This window comes from Armigeres subalbatus, chromosome 3, assembly GCF_024139115.2.
Source record: "Armigeres subalbatus isolate Guangzhou_Male chromosome 3, GZ_Asu_2, whole genome shotgun sequence".
Taxonomy (NCBI): Eukaryota; Metazoa; Arthropoda; class Insecta; order Diptera; family Culicidae; genus Armigeres; species Armigeres subalbatus.
The window spans coordinates 105,478,407-105,494,867 of record NC_085141.1 but is presented as its reverse complement, the minus strand read 5'-3'; the positions used below and the strand labels follow the sequence as shown (position 1 = coordinate 105,494,867).

The following is a 16,461-nucleotide window of genomic DNA, read 5'->3' as shown; positions in this document are numbered from 1 at the left end:
CCATCTGGTTTCCGCTTGGCCAAACACAGTGATTTTAGCATTGGGCAGCAATGTTTCCGTGACGATGATATTGATTACATTTTGTTCTAAGTGAGACGTCTGTTTCTCTGTGGAAGTAATCTATCTATAAAAATTTTTTTTTTTGATTGAATATACGAATGATTGAAGTATTCAAATAAAAAATATTTAAAAAGAAAAAATAATATTACCAAATAATAAAAAAGAAACACAATTCATTTAAGAGAAACTACTGAGTTATTTTCCTTCCGACCAAACCGATACGAGTATTAAAATGGGCGACAGCAACACACAAAGCAGGAACCCACCCGAAACCGATTCAACGTGAACAGTAAACACTCTCGGTCGATGTGAACTCCCAATCAAAAGCAATCTTTGCTCCTTATATTTTTTAATTCACCACAGCTCCACGTTCATGTTCACCGTCGCGTTTACACTTGGGATGAGTTCACCGTATATACGATTTCACGATGATTTCACAGGCATGACCGTGGAATGCTCATAAATCTGATATTATTGATGTTTTTCATGTTTTTATGCATCTCACTACTAAATGCAGCATCTGCCTTTCATTTGAACATGATTCCCTCACGATTTGAGTATGTATCAAGAAGTTATTATCGAAAAACAGTTTGTTCACGTTCACGTTCACGGGAGGTGTAAAATGCGCTTAAGAATTAAAGTTTAGATATCTTCGAGCGCTTCTGGGATTATAAATTGTCTGACGTCCTAAAGAATAATCAGTAGACTATTGCTTTTGGATCCTAGAAACCTCTATGATTATTGTTTAGGCTCTGATTAACTTTAAAGTAACCTTTTGCTAACACACAAATTCTTTCCAGCCAATGACTTCATAAGACTTATCGTAATCATGGGTAGGATAATGCTTGGACTGTCCCTCCCAGGAAAATTCATGTGTAGGACATGTCCCACTTTTCTCACCAACTACCGTCATAGTGGAAAAAATAGAAAATAATCCAATCTACGCAATTTGGGAATCAAACTTCACGTTGTGCAAATAAGTTTTTTAACCTGAGACTTTCAGATTTTTTCTTTTCAACTTGTAACTGGTTCCGGAAGTCCTATAGAAGACTGGAATAGCTGTTAAAACTAAGACCAAATCATTCAATATGGTGATGTGGGAATGAAGAGATATTTTTTATATACTCTAGACTACATAAAATATCTCTACCATTGGACTTTGCAGGCGGTTATTAATTTGCCTCTTTACCAATAAAGGGTTTGTCGAAACAAGCCAGCCTAGGGCTGAAAGTCTCGCTTATAAAGATAAAAAATAAAGGGTTTTATTTCTCCTGTCGTAATTCTTGATTTCGGCGCCCCCTAACGGCCGGCGCCCTTGGCGGGGGCCAACCGCACGCTACGGCGCTGTCCTTCACAAATTCCTTTTAATATATCTATGAAAAATGTTTTAGGAGTTCAATCGGAAATTGTTTCAGAATTCCTCCAAAAACTGTCTAAATACTCCTACAAAAATCTATTTACGTTTTACTTCGGATTTTTTTTTGAGCTTGGCAAATTTGCTTAGCAATTTCTTCGAAAATTAATTTACGAATTCCTTCGGAAGATTCTTTTAGAAATTGCTTCTGATTTTTTTAGGAAATTTCTCTAGGGACTCCTTAGCAAGTTCATTGACAAATTTTCCTGAAATTACCATAGGAATCCTTTAAAAAATACCTTAAGCAATTTCTAGAGAATTCTCGCTTAACTTTTCGAAAGGACCTAAGCAACATTTTTTTCATGAATTAATTTGAATGCAGTAATCAATAGCTTTCATCTTGTTCTGTTGATTGCCCGACTAGAAGAGCATAACAGAAACTGAACACAATATTAACATATTGTGATATTTATAACTTATTTTGATACAATTTTGTTCTTAGTGGCCATTATCTTTCAAATGTTGTAACAGGATTTTATCATAATATGATTTAGAAAATGCTTAACACCGAATTGCCCAACAGTAGGCAATTAAAATAGATGTAGCAATGTCTTCCAGCCATCCCGACTAGAAGGTCATATCAAAAATATATCAACCTATGTTATTATGTTATACTAAATTTTTATAACAAAATTTGTTAGAAACGTGATGCAGGATGTTGTTAAAATATCTAAATTTCTATCAAAAATCACACTACTGGAAACAAAAAACTATCAAATTTTGTTACAATTTTATCATAAAAATAACATATTTTGTTAGAAATTTATAACAGAATCAGATACAAAAATATTGTTGCAATGTCTTCCAGCCATATAGATATCACAACGCTGATATAATTTGCAAAGGTTGCCTTATTTGTAATGTTGTTAGTTTCATGTTCTCGAAAAATATTCTTGTTCAGACAAAAACAAAAGTTTTGTATTGTTGATCACAATCTGGAGACCTATCACAAACTGTAAAAATGTGCAACTGCGCAGAAACAAATTAATTCATGAAAAAAATGTTACTTAGGTCCTTTTGAAAAGTTAAGCGAGAACTCATCTCTCTTCTCTCGAGTAGAGATGGGCGCTCCGCTCAGGAGCTGTTCCAAAGATTCGCTTCCTTGCATTGAGCTGATGAGCCATGGATCTTTTTTAAAGAAGCCCAGCTCAGCAGCTCACTTTAAATTGATGAAATCATTGTCAATCACGCGCCTAGAGAAACTCCCTCGAGCGTACGCACTCGAGTACGCGCGCTGTTGTATTTTGTACAGCACAAACGAAAATATCACGCTGGCGGTACACAACACAAGCGAGCTTGTATGAGCATTCCGGTCCAGTACCACGCACGTGCTGATCGTTTTTATTTGCCCCTCAAGCACCATCAAGCCAAGCGACAGCACCATCTAGCCAAGCAACAGAAATCATTTCTGCTGCAGAGAGGAATAAGAAATACACAAGCAAACATAATCTATCTTACCGTCTATTTCTTAACCCATACCCACATACTCGGCGCTACGAACGGACACACAAAAGATACCTAGTAGTGCGGTAGCGAACGAATCGTACTAAGCAAAAGATCCGAAGATCCGAACAACTCTCAGTTCCGCTCATGTCGTGGTCCAGCTCGAAATTGCTGTGACATGGAAGCAAGAGCAGCTCAGATCCGTACGACACGGATCTCGATCCGGATCAGTCGCGACCGATTCTAGCGAGCGAACCGTGTGGTTCAAACGAACCAAACTGGGAGCTGTGTCTTGCACGGAGCGGATCTTTTACTTGCGACGGGTTTTCCCGCCAGCATACTGCTACATGTGCACTCGGTTTGTTTGTAGCACCGTGCTTTGTATTTTTTTACTCTCTTGTTTTTATTTCTCTCGCATTTCGGGAACCAAAATAGATGAATGGGCTCGCTTGTATGAAAATGTCAACTACGCATGGTTAGAAGGGTTAGAAGCGCGCGCAAACAAGGCATTGATTTACTGCATGACACGTGATATGGTTCATATACATGGCCGGCATAATAAAGTGCCCACTTGCCGTTTTTCATACAAAATGGTCAACTTTGGAGCTCTAGATCTCGGGTTCCCGTGAACCGATTTGGCTGAAAATTTTACCAGAGCTCAGATATAACTTGAATTTTAACATATCTAAGTTTCGACCATATTGATTCACAGGTTAAAAAATTATTGCGGTATTACCAAAGTGAATTTTTTGGCAAAAATTTATTTTTTAAATATCTTGAATTCTATAGGTTGTAGACTGATGACATATTCAGCAAAAACGCGTATTTTGCCAATACAAAAAAGTTTGCTATATATACCTGTACACTTAGAGATGTAGTTTTCGAGGTATTTGAAAAACAATTTTTGCCAAAAAATTCACGTTGGTATTACCGCAATAATTTTTAACCCTGTGAGTCAATATGCTCGAAACATAGATATGTTAAAATTCAAGTTATATCTGAGCTCTGGTAAAATTTTCAGCCAAATCGGTTCACGGGAACCCAAGATCTAGAGCTCCAAAGTTGACCATTTTGTATGAAAAACGTCAAATGGGCACTTTATTATGCCGGCCAGTGTACATATCATAGACTAGGGACTGAATTATTCAAATTAACAATTTGAGAAACGTTATCAACAAATTGTAACTTAGAATTATGAATAGAAAATAATGTTGAGTTAGTTTTTGTATAGAAATAAATGTGATGGTTCTAAATGAACTCCTAGACTTCAAAACTAGACGGTCAGAAAAAGCGTAATAAATGTTATTAGTTTAAAATTGTCAGGTTTTCAATAGAAATTATTACCTCACTGTAGCTTAACATTTTAATAATTTCAAAGTGAGGTAAATAGATGAATGATGAATGAATGAATAAATTAATGAATGACATAAATTTTTCAATTTTTTGAACAATAATTAAAATAATAATATCAACAATTATGTTTTAATATATGTAGCATTAAAGAACTGAAGAGCTGATCCAAGGAGCTGACTCTTTTCAATGAGCTGAACGGATCAGATCCGCTCACTGCAATGAGCTGTTTTGCCCATCTCTACTCTCGAGCATAGCCAGTCGGTGCACATCCCGGCTGCTTATCAATGGGCACCTCTCTCGATCGTTTGAGATCACACGGTCGGTGCGGCAAGGCGACCCGTTGTCCATGCATCTGTTCGTGCTCTATCTTCATCCACTGGTGTGTAGGCTTGAGCAAGTGTGTGGGGATGATCTACTCGTTGCCTACGCCGACGATATCAGCGTGGTTGTTGTAGTAGATAAGATCAGGTCTATAAAATATCGAAAAAAGTGGTCCACTCTACTGCATTGTGATATTAGCGATCAGTAAATTTCTTGTTATAGTATACTCTCTTGTTGTATGTTTATTTTTAATGTGTAGCGAGCTACCTTGGTTTTAAGACATATTGATTCAATCTACCACGAAAACATTTCGGAATGATCGTGTCAAAAAACGAAGTGCGAGTCAGTTTGCTGAGTATTGTTGCGACGAACGGACGAGTCTAAAAACCTCGTCTGGGTCACGACAGTTGTGACGTCATCGTGGCAAATAGAAGCGATGAATGAAATATTTCGTCGCTTTGGGCTTGCCGCCGGCGCAAAATTGAATTTGCGGAAGACGATTGCAGTGAACATTGGCGTTTTCGAAGGTAACGAAGGTAACCCAGTGGCTTCAAACAGCCAACGTAGTCAAGATTCTGGGTGTTTGTCTGTTTTGGCATGCAAAATCCGTAGTCTGGCTACCAACAGACACTTGAAAGAGATCGACTCCAGCAGTCCCAACTCTACCTGTTGGTGAATGGGAAAATCGAACATCGGAAGCTTCTGCACGTGATGCAACGGGTGGCGGACGAGAACTGTCAACACTGTGACATACAGGTACCTGAAACGCTCCAGCACAAGTTCTGTAGCTGCACTCGTGTCGGCCCGTCCTGGACGGTCCTACAGCAGAGGCTAGCCGGCTACACGAATGGTTGGAGGCGACTGTCGTTCGAGGACCTCACGAGACCTGTTTTGCCAGGAATTGGAAGAGCTGCGCGAGTGGAAATTCTCCGCCTATTTGTGAAATACATCGGCTTTGTTAACGAGTGTAACGATAGAATTGATGTAGACGCTTTAATGTTCCAATTAGATTTAAATTGATTTGAAAACGCTAAACTACAATTGTAAATAACTGTACATTATAATGACAAAATAAAACTGAATTTTAACCACAAAAAAAAACGTTAAAAGATGCAGACTATCGAATTCTCGGAGTGTTTGAATGAATGAATCACGAATTGTACCAAGTGTACAAAAATTCAGACATAGGCAGGCTGATAAAATACGGCAGAGACCAGCAAAAGAACGAACCTGGAAGAGGACGTCGGCTCCGGGGTAGACCTGTGCGCCGATTGAAAATTTGTCGGCGGCAGCGTGATGAATCATTTTCAGCCAAGCGGCGGCGTGGGTCGGCGTGAGCTTGTATCAAGCAATAGTAAATTTTCGAAATTCTTCCACAAATTCCTTCGTAAATTCCACTACGAAGTGCTCTGGAAACTTCCTCCAGGAATTCTTCCGAAAGTTCCTCCAGGAATTCCTTCGAAGGTTCCTCCGGAAGTTCCTCCAGGAATTCCTCCGGAGTTTCCTCCAGGAATGCCTCCGGAGGTTCCTCCAGGAACTTCCTCCGGAAGTTTCTCAAGGAATTCGTCTGGAAGTTCATCCAGGAATTCCTCCGGAAGTTCCTCTAGGAATTCCTTCCGGAAGTTCCGACAGGAATTCCTCCAAAAGTTTCTCCAGAAATGCCTACTGAAAGTTCTCCAGGAATTTCTCTGGAAGGTCCTACAAGAACTCCTCCGGAAGTGCCTAAAGAAATTCCTCTGGAAGTTTCTCCGGAAGGTTCTCCAAGAATTCATCTGTAAGTTCCAAAAGAGTTCACAAGGAATTGCTCCAGAAGTTCTTCCAGAAGGTTCTCCAGAAGTTCTTCCAGGAGTTACTCAGGAAGTTCGTCCAGGAGTTCCAACCGAAGTTCCTCTAGCAGCTCCACTGGAAGTTCCTACAGGAATTCCTCCGGAGCTTCCTCCAGGAATTCCTCCCAAAGGTTCCTCCAGGAATTCCTCCGGAGGTTTCTCCAGGAATTTCTCCGGAAGTTCCTCCAGGAATTCCTCCAAAAGTTCCTCCAGGAATTCCTCCGGAAGTTCCTCCAGGAATTCCTACTGAAAGTTCTCCAGGAATTTCTCTGAACGGTCCTACAAGAACTCCTCCGGAAGTGCCTAAAGAAATTCCTCTGGAAGTTTCTCCAGAAGGTTCTCCAGGAGTTCATCTGCAAGTTCCAAAAGAGTTCACTAAGAATTGCTCCAGAAATTCTTCCAGAAGTTCCTCAGGAAGTTCGTCCAGGAGTTTCTCCCGAAATTCCTCTAGCAGCTCCACTGGAAGTTCCTCCAGGAATTCCTTCGGAAGTTCCTCCAGAATTTTCTCCGAAAGCTTCTCCATAAATTCCTTCAGACTTACCTCCAAGAATTCCTCTGGAAGGTCCTCCAGGAATTCGTTTCAAGGTTCCTTCAGGAATTCCTCCATAAGTTCCTCCATCAATTCGTTCGGAAGGTCATCCAGGAATTTCTCCGGAAACGTCTCCAGGAATTCTTCCGATAATCCCTTCAAAAATATCAAGAATTCCTTCGGAAGTTCCTATATGAATGCTTTAGGATGTTTTTGCTCAAAAAATCCCCGAGAAGTCCTCTTAATAATAACTTATAAAATTTCTCCTGAAATTCTCTCTGAAGTTCCTCCAAGAACGCTTTATAAATTAGTTCGCAAACTCTACATAATTTACCACGAGGTCTCTTCAGATATTTCTTCTGAATTCCTTCTGAAATTTAGAAAATTAACCTGGGTTTCTTCTTCTTGATGCTGAAAATCGTTTCTTTAGGGGGCAGCAGGGACTATGTCCAAGGGCTTGACGATCCCTCCCCAGGCCATCTGCGAGTTATGGCGCCTGCCTAGGATGTGGTGGGGTTTGACAGTGGGCCCTGTTAAACCTCTATAAAAAGCTGCATGAATCCGCAAGTAGGCTCCGCCAAAGCGACCGTGTGCCGCTCAAAGCGCACAAGGCCAAGTCCTGGTGTTAGGTGGGACGCTAAACAGCCCTGACACGACGGCCCTCCGACGAGACAGGAGGTTTGCGCAGGCCCAATAAGCCGCCTTTAAAAACAACTATTACGAACGACATAGAAGATAATACGACTCGATACAATCAGCAACGACCTAGGCGACGAATAAAGGATCACGATTGGAAGCTTGGAACATGGAACTGCAAGTCGCTAGGCTTCGCAGGTTGCGACAGGATAATCTACGATGAATTACATCCCCGCAACTTCGATGTCGTAGCGCTGCAGGAAATCTGCTGGACAGGATAGAAAGTGTGGAAAAGCGGGCACCTTCCACCAAAGATGTGGCACCACTAACGAGCTAGGAACCGGCTTCATAGTGCTGGTAAAGATGCGCCAACGCGTGATTGGGTGGCAGCCAATCAACGCAAAGATGTGAAAGCTAAGGATAAAAGGCCGTTTCTTCAACTATAGCATCATCAACGTGCACTGCCCACACGAAGGGAGACCCGACGACGAGAAAGAAGCGTACTACGCACAGCTGGTGCAGACATACGATGGATGCCCACTGCGGGACGTCAAAATCGTCATCGGTGACATGAACGCTCAGGTAGGAAGGGAGGAATGTATAGACCGGTCATCGGACCGGATAGTCTGCATACCGTATCGAACGACAACGGCCAACGATGCATAAACTTTGCAGCCTCCCGCGGAATGGTAGTCCGAAGCACTTTCTTCCCCCAAGAATATCCACAAGGCCACATGGAAATCACCTAATCAAGTAACAGAAAACCAAATCGACCACGTTCTAATCGTTGGCAAATTCTTCTCTGACATCACGAACGTACGCACTTACCGCAGTGCGAATATTGAATCCGACCACTACCTCGTTGCAGTATGTCTGCGCTCAAAACTCTCGACGGTGATCACCACGCGTCGGAGTCGTCCGCCGCGGCTAAACATTGGGCGGCTACAAGACGGTAGACTAGCCCAAGACTACGCACAGCAGCTGGAAGTGGCACTCCCAACGGAAGAGCAGCTAGGCGCAGCATCTCTTGAAGATGGCTGGAGAGATATTCGATCCGCCATTGGAAGCACCGCAACCGCTGCACTAGGCACGGTGGCTCCGGAGCAGAGAAACGACTGGTATGACGGCGAATGTGAGCAGTTAGTTGAGGAGAAGAATGCAGCATGGGCGAGATTGCTGCAACACCGCACGAGGGCGAACGAGGCACGATACAAACGGGCGCGGAACAGACAAAACTCGATTTTCCGGAGGAAAAAGCGCCAGCAGGAAGATCGAGACCGTGAAGAGACGGAGGAACTGTACCGCGCTAATAACGCACGAAAGTTCTATGAGAAGTTGAACCGTTCACGTAAGGGCAACGTGCCACAGCCCGCTATGTGTAAGGACATAAACGGGAACCTTCTTACAAACGAGCGTGAGGTGATCCAAAGGTAGCGGCAGCACTACGAAGAGCACCTGAATGACGATATGGCAGACAACGGTGACGGTATGGTAATGAACCTAGCACGCGCGCAGGACATGCGACTTCCGGCTCCGAATCTCCAGGAAATCCAGGATGAGATCGGCCGGCTGAAAAACAATAAAGCCCCTGGAGTTGGCCAACTACCAGGAGAGCTGTTTAAACACGGTGGTGAGGCACTGGCTAGAGCGCTGCACTGGGTGATTACCAAGGTTTGGGAGGATGAGGTTCTGCCGCAGGAGTGGATGGAAGGTGTCGTGTGTCCCATCTACAAAAAGGGCGATAAGCTGGATTGTAGCAACTACCGCGCAATCACATTGCTGAACGCCGCCTACAAGGTACTCTCCCAAATTTTATGCCGTCGACTAACACCAATTGCAAGAGAGTTCGTGGGGCAGTACCAGGCGGGATTTATGGGTGAACGCTCTACCACAGACCAGGTGTTCGCCATACGTCAGGTATTGCAGAAATGCCGCGAATACAACGTGCCCACACATCATCTATTTATCGACTTCAAAGCCGCATATGATACAATCGATCGGGACCAGCTATGGCAGCTAATGCATGAAAACGGATTTCCGGATAAACTGATACGGTAGATCAAGGCGACGATGGATCGAGTGATGTGCGTAGTTCGAGTTTCAGGGGAATTCTCGAGTCCCTTCGAAACGCGTAGAGGGTTACGGCAAGGTTATGGTCTTTCGTGTCTGCTATTCAACATCGCTTTGGAAGGAGTAATACGAAGGGCAGGGATTGACACGAGTGGTACGATTTTCACGAAGTCCGTCCAGTTATTTGGTTTCGCCGACGACATTGATATCATGGCAAGTAACTTTGAGAGGATGGAGGAAGCCTACATCAGACTGAAAAGCGAAGCTAAACGGATTGGACTAGTCATCAACACGTCGAAGACGAAGTACATGATAGGAAGAGGCTCAAGAGAGGTCAATGTGAGCCACCCACCACGAGTTTCTATCAGTGGTGACGAAATCGAGGTGGTTGAAGAATTCGTGTACTTGGGCTCACTGGTGACCGCCGATAACGATACCAGCAGAGAAATTCGGAGACGCATAGTGGCTGGAAATCGTACGTACTTTGGACTCCGCAAGACGCTCCGATCGAATAGAGTTCGCCGCCGTACCAAACTGACTATCTACAAAACGCTTATAAGACCGGTAGTTCTCTACGGACACGAGACCTGGACGATGCTCGTGGAGGAAAGGAAAGTGTTGCGTACCATCTATGGTGGGGTGCAGATGGCGGACGGTACGTGGAAGAGGCGAATGAACCACGAGTTGCATCAGCTGTTGGGAGAGCCATCCATCGTTCACACCGCGAAAATCGGAAGACTGCGGTGGGCCGTTCACGTAGCCAGAATGTTGGGCAGTAATCCGGTGAAAATGGTTCTCGACAACGATCCGACGGGAACAAGAAGGCGAGGTGCACAGCGGGCAAGGTGGATCGATCAGGTGGAGGACGACTTGCGGACCCTCCGCAGACTGCGTGGTTGGCGAAGTGCAGCCATGGACCGAACTGAATGGAGAAGTCTTTTATGTGCAGCACAGGCCACTCCGGCCTTAGTCTGATGATAAATAACAAAGGAAGAACACGATAGTAGTTTGTATGCAGTCCTCGAGCGTATACGTGAATATGGTTTCCATCTCAACATTGAAAAGTGTAAATTTGCTGTTTCTCAAATCAAGTTGCTCGGGCATGTAGTGGATAAAGACGGTATTCGACCAGATGCATCGAAGACATTGGCCATTTCCCAGATGTCACCACCAAAAGATCTCCAGCAGCTTCGTTCTTACCTAGGGGCCATCAACTATTATGGACGATTTGTGAAGCATATGAAAGAACTAAGAGCTTTCCTTGACAATCTACTTAAAAAAGATGCTCGTTGGAATTGGTCACCCGAGTGTCAACAATCGTTTGACAAATTCAAATCAATCCTATGTTCAAATCTGCTCCTGACACACTTCGATCCAAACAAGTAAATAATTGTAGCTGCAGACGCATCCAAATATGGTCTGGGAGCAGTTATCATGCATCGATTTCCATCCGGAGAAATCAAGGCTATTGCACACGCATCAAGATCATTGACGCCGGCAACTATGGACAAATTGAAAAAGAAGCACTGGCATTAATATTTGGAGTAACACGTTTTCATAAGATGTTATACGGACGACGATTCATTCTGCAAACGGATCATCAACCATTGATCAAGGTTTTTGGGTCAAAAAAAGGAATTCCAGTTCATACTGCCAACCGGTTGCAACGTTGGGCTCTTACTTTGCTTCTCTACAACTTTGAAATTCAACATGTGTCGACTGACAAGTTTGGATGTGCCGATGTCTTATCAAGGTTGATGTCCACTCAAAGGCGACCGGATGAAGATTATGTTCTTGCTGCTATACACGTGGAAAATGAAGTCAAAGCTGTTGTTACGGATACGATAAGCAAGCTGCCTGTAACATTCAACATGATTGTTGCAGAAACTCACAAGGATCAAGCTTTGCAACAAGTCATGTTTTTCTTGAGAAGGTTGGCCAGCAAACTGTAAGAATATTTCTGATCCTACTGTTAAAAAAATTTATGCTCGACGTAACGGATTACAGTTAATCGATAATTGTTTGATGTTTGGTGACCGCATTGTTGTTCCTTATAAATTTCGCAAACAAGTCATTCGCCAACTCCATAAAGGGCACCCCGGCACAGATCGTATGAAATCTCTGGCAAGAAGTTATGTTTATTGGCCAAACATTGATGAGGATGTTCAACAGTTTGTTCGTGAATGCAGATCCTGTGCTCAAGCAGCGAAAGCACCGACAAAATCTACAATCCTGGCAAATGTGTTCAAGGCCAATGCAGCGTGTCCACATAGACTATGCTGGTCCAATCGACGGTTATTATTACCTGGTTATTGCGGATGCTTATTTCAAGTGGCCAGAAATTTTCCGAACTCGCAAAATAACAAAAACAGCTACTCTGGATATACTTCGTGAAACCTTTGCCCGGTACGGAAACCCAGAAACCTTAGTTTCAGATAATGGAACTCAGTTCACCAGTGAAAAGTTCCAACACTTCTGTCAAGTAAATGGAATTAGTCACATACGAACAGCTCCATACCATCCCCAATCTAATGGCCAAGCAGAGCGGTTTGTTGATACACTCAAGCGTGGCCTCAAGAAGTTAAGTGGAAGGGAAAACACACCAACTCTTGAGCATCTTCAAACATTTCTATTTGCTTACCGAAATACACCAAACAAATGTACTCCACAAACGAAAATTCCTGCACAAATGTTTCTAGGCAGATCAGTTTTAACAACTATGGATCTTTTGAAGAAACCTGAAAGTGAAAAACGTGGAATTAGTTGCAGCAACGAAAAGCAAAATTTGCAATTCAATAAACGCCATGGAGCAATTAAACGAGAATTCCAGCCTGGAGATAAGGTTTATGCTGAGTACCACAACCACAATAATAAGTCATGGATTCATGGACAAATCGTAGAACGGAAAGGTGCTGTTAGTTATAACGTGTTCCTGCATCTTGAAGCACGAGAAAAGTTGATACGATCACATACAAATCAGCTGCGTCTCCGTTTCGATACTAAAAATTCATCTGCAAGTCTATCACTGAAGCTACCATGGCAAATACTGTTAGAAGAACACAAAGAATTGCCTTGTTATCAAGAAGATATTGCTCAACAAGATCAAGTACAACCAATCAATCAGATTCCAGAAATTCCCATAAGCAGTTCAGCTAGTATAGATCAAGCGAGATGTGATACACCGCATCCAGTTCAATTAGAAGCATCATTTGCAGAACTAGACGAAGAAAATATAATTGATGATAACATCGAGGTGCAGCCAAGTGAAGTAGGAAGACCGGAACAGCCAGTTGATACTTACAACGATCGTCCACAACGTTCGAAGAGGTTACCAGGCTGGTTGGCCCCGTACGATATCTTTAAAAAAGGGAGATGTAGCAGAGAAGTAGGCGATGCTATTCTGACATTTTCAAGAAGAACAATTTTTCTATTCATTATTAAGTAGACCTTCAAACAAGAAGCATTAAATAAAGCTTGATCATATTGTTCAGTAACTTTGTTTGACTTCATGTCTACAATAGCATGGATGCTATCAGTAGCAGTCAACTAAAATTTTAATTTTTGCTGTTGGGGATTGGAATTGCGCATTATCGAAGGTTAATCGGTTTATTTCAGAACCAAAATTTAAAAAAAAATATTCAAAGTGCAAATGGCGATGGCGATGGCGACATTTCAATCAAAATGATGCCGTCAGTAGCGAGTGCGCTTAGTTCACCGAGGTGCGCCTTCAGCGATTTAACGATAATTCTAGACCAACATTTGAAAAGGGCGTAACAGCCAAAATTTATTCCTTCTGATTTTTCGTCCACATATATAGCTATATATGTAGACGAAGAATCAGAAGGAATAAATTTTGGCTGTTACGCCCTTTTCAAATGTTGGTCTAGAATTATCCTTGATTACTGACATTTTAATGGTTGAATACAGTAAAGATTGCAATTTAACCTGACAAATTATTATTTGCAATAGAAATACTCAAATTAAATAGTGCTCATTTAGAAGATTTTTCGAAAAATGAAAATCAACAATGAAATTGATTTTTTTCAAGTGAAAAACCCTAACAAATTAAACAATCAAAACTAAACTTCTCGTATTATACAAAACTCGAGAATTTAACAATTTTGACTTAATTACATAAATATATCTGTTACTTCCAAAATGTAAATTTTTAATTGTCGTATCCAACAAATTTCATGTTTTGAATATTGCTCGAAACCAGTGTTGTCTCAAAAGTAATCAAAAGAACAATTTTGTAATATTCATGAATGATGGAACTTGCTAGGTTCTTTATTTCACCAAACTGTTTTACGTAGTTTACGTCGGGCGGTTGTGTCTTGTACACAACCCTTATGATTTTTCTATGAATTATCTGTCTTTTAACCAATTGACTTGTATACTCTACAAATACAGTGACTTTATTAGAGCACATCTAAGAATGAGCATGCTATAAATATACTTCCATTTTTTTCGTAACACTTAAATAAATGTTGAATAATGCTTTTGTTATTAGGAAACATTTGTTAAGGCCGGAACAAACATGAATAAATTCTCTCTTTTATTCTGATGATCTTCGGATAAAGAACAGAATGAGTAATAAAAACTAGGTACATAAATGAATATAATGATTCATTTCGCAAAACTCATCAGTTTTTTTTTAACTACCCATCAACAAATAATTTGGTAATATGTGGATGATAGTTGATTTTTCGAACGTCTATACAATTTTTAAGTGAGAAGAAATGTCGAAAAACTTGCAACCCTTTTCATTTTGAATCATACACCCCACCCACTCAAGAATGAAAAGAAAATAATCTTTTCAATAATCTCCCAGCTACGCCAATGAAACCATCTCCCGGAGTAATAACAAGCAACCACTTTATCGACTATCCCTCATAGCGCAGCAAAAACAGGACGTGATCAATTATTATTTTACGTAAACGATGTCGTCGACTAATGGCATTTCTACATTGTTACGAGCGCATAAGTGCGGATACTCACCGAAAAGAGAACTTTCCGAAGAATCGATTCCGCAAGTAGTGGAATAAAAACACCAGCACTTGCACTTTCCGTTGTCCAATTCGGTTGCAGCTAATCGCGTCTTCACCTGTGCCCCCGTACAGCCGTGTCGAGTTGAGTCAAGATATCACTCGAATTATCTTTGTTCGGTCGTCTAATTTGATTGCTCAGCAGATGATTGCTTCTACACGACGCATGCAGGGGGATGACTAATAGAATTACGATCTCGCCGTATCACTTTTCGGTTTGAAATTCCTTCCCGCAATCTGCTGATGCGGGTCCAGCTGTAGATACTTTGTTTTCGATTGCCACCGTCTTGGGTGTCAGAATCAAACTTTTTGTATGAACTGCTGCCGCTACTTTTGCTGATAACGGGCAGGCACGTAAATAAGCAACGACGGCGATGATAATGATGTGTAATTGGCCCCAAGAAGAAGTCCCCGACGGTCAGGGAGAGCAATCCAATCAGAAAAATCATTTTCATTGTAATGACGAACGATTATCATGGGGTGGGAAAAAAGAAAAACAATAATCAATTCGATTAGTCGCGGAATGGAGTTGGTGGTTTCCGAAGACGCCAATCGTTTTATACAACGTTTAACTTAAAACACAGATCGTCATTGTTTAATGCTTACCTAACTGTAGAACTTCTCAGGAAAATTTGGTTAAAAATACCACGGTAGAGATTAGCTTATCAGCGGAACCAATAACGGGGATGAGCGAAACGGTATTCTGTGCGACGGACGGCGAAAAATGATCACGAAACGAACCTCGCGAGTGAACAACGCAACTTGAAAACTGATTTGACTTTGACAGATCCGATGACAACTGACTGACAGTTCAAGAAAGACCGTCCGATTGGTGGTACTCAATCAATACGCCTACCTAGACGTTACACCGCACAAAATAAAATTTCAAGCTTTTGCAGAAAAAATAACGTAATCACACTTCAACATAATTCTAGATTGCTTTGAGAATAGGTCGTATGTGCAAAAAAAAAGATTCTCTTTGATCACGCTCTCTTTCGCTAATATATCGGCTAGTTTTGCATGTTTTGCTACATTTCCACTTCAGCATGATAGACAAAGCTATTGTCTTTGGATATCTGCCAAGAAATTCGAGGTAAACTGTTGTATAGTTTCGTAATAATCTAAAGAGAATAGATCCAAAGAGAAACTCTCTTTTGCACATACGACCTATTTTCAAAGCACTCTAGAATTTAATAATCTATAAGGCTCTGTCCTAGTGTTGAACTTAATTTTAAAATTAAAAAAACACTTTAATAAAGAATAAAAAAAATATATATAAGGCTCTATCTCATTTGGAGAATTAAACTGAAATTAAACTTAAAAGTGACATTTCAATAATTATCAAATAACCCTGCTCGCAGAGCATGATTACTTTTGACAGATATCGAATCATTTTGCATCGATGTCTTATTGGAATTGCTGAGTAGCACCAGCCATTCTTATGACCGGGTTATTTGTTAATTTCCGAACTGTCACTTTTAAGTTTAATTCTCCAAATGAGACAGACCCTAAGGTCCGATTAGCGATTTAAAATCAAAATAAACTTAAAAATGACATTTCAGGGTCTGTCTCATTTGGAGAATTAAACTGAAATTTAACTTAAAAGTGACATTTCAATAATTATCTAATAACCAATTATATCTATGGAATAACCCTGCTCGCAGAGCAAGATTACTTTTGACAGAAATTTCGAATAATTTTGCATTGATGTCTTATTGGAATTGCTGGGTAGCACCAGCCAATCTTCTTCTTCTTCTTATTGGT

The 16,461-nt window shown here is 41.3% G+C and overlaps 1 protein-coding gene across 3 annotated transcripts in view; it reads right to left on the bottom strand.

Annotated features, from left to right (window-relative positions):
• The window catches only part of LOC134225814 (probable protein phosphatase 2C T23F11.1), a 31,558-nt gene extending 16,074 nt beyond the window's left edge, over window positions 1-15,484 (bottom strand). For all 3 annotated transcript variants that reach the window (XR_009983330.1, XM_062706178.1, XM_062706179.1), the window contains exons 1-2: window positions 15,304-15,484; window positions 14,651-15,033 (exon numbers count right to left, since the gene is read on the bottom strand). The gene's annotated coding sequence lies outside the window, so the exon portion shown is untranslated. The remainder of the gene's footprint in view (window positions 1-14,650; window positions 15,034-15,303) is intronic.
• Window positions 15,485-16,461: the final 977 nt, after the last annotated feature.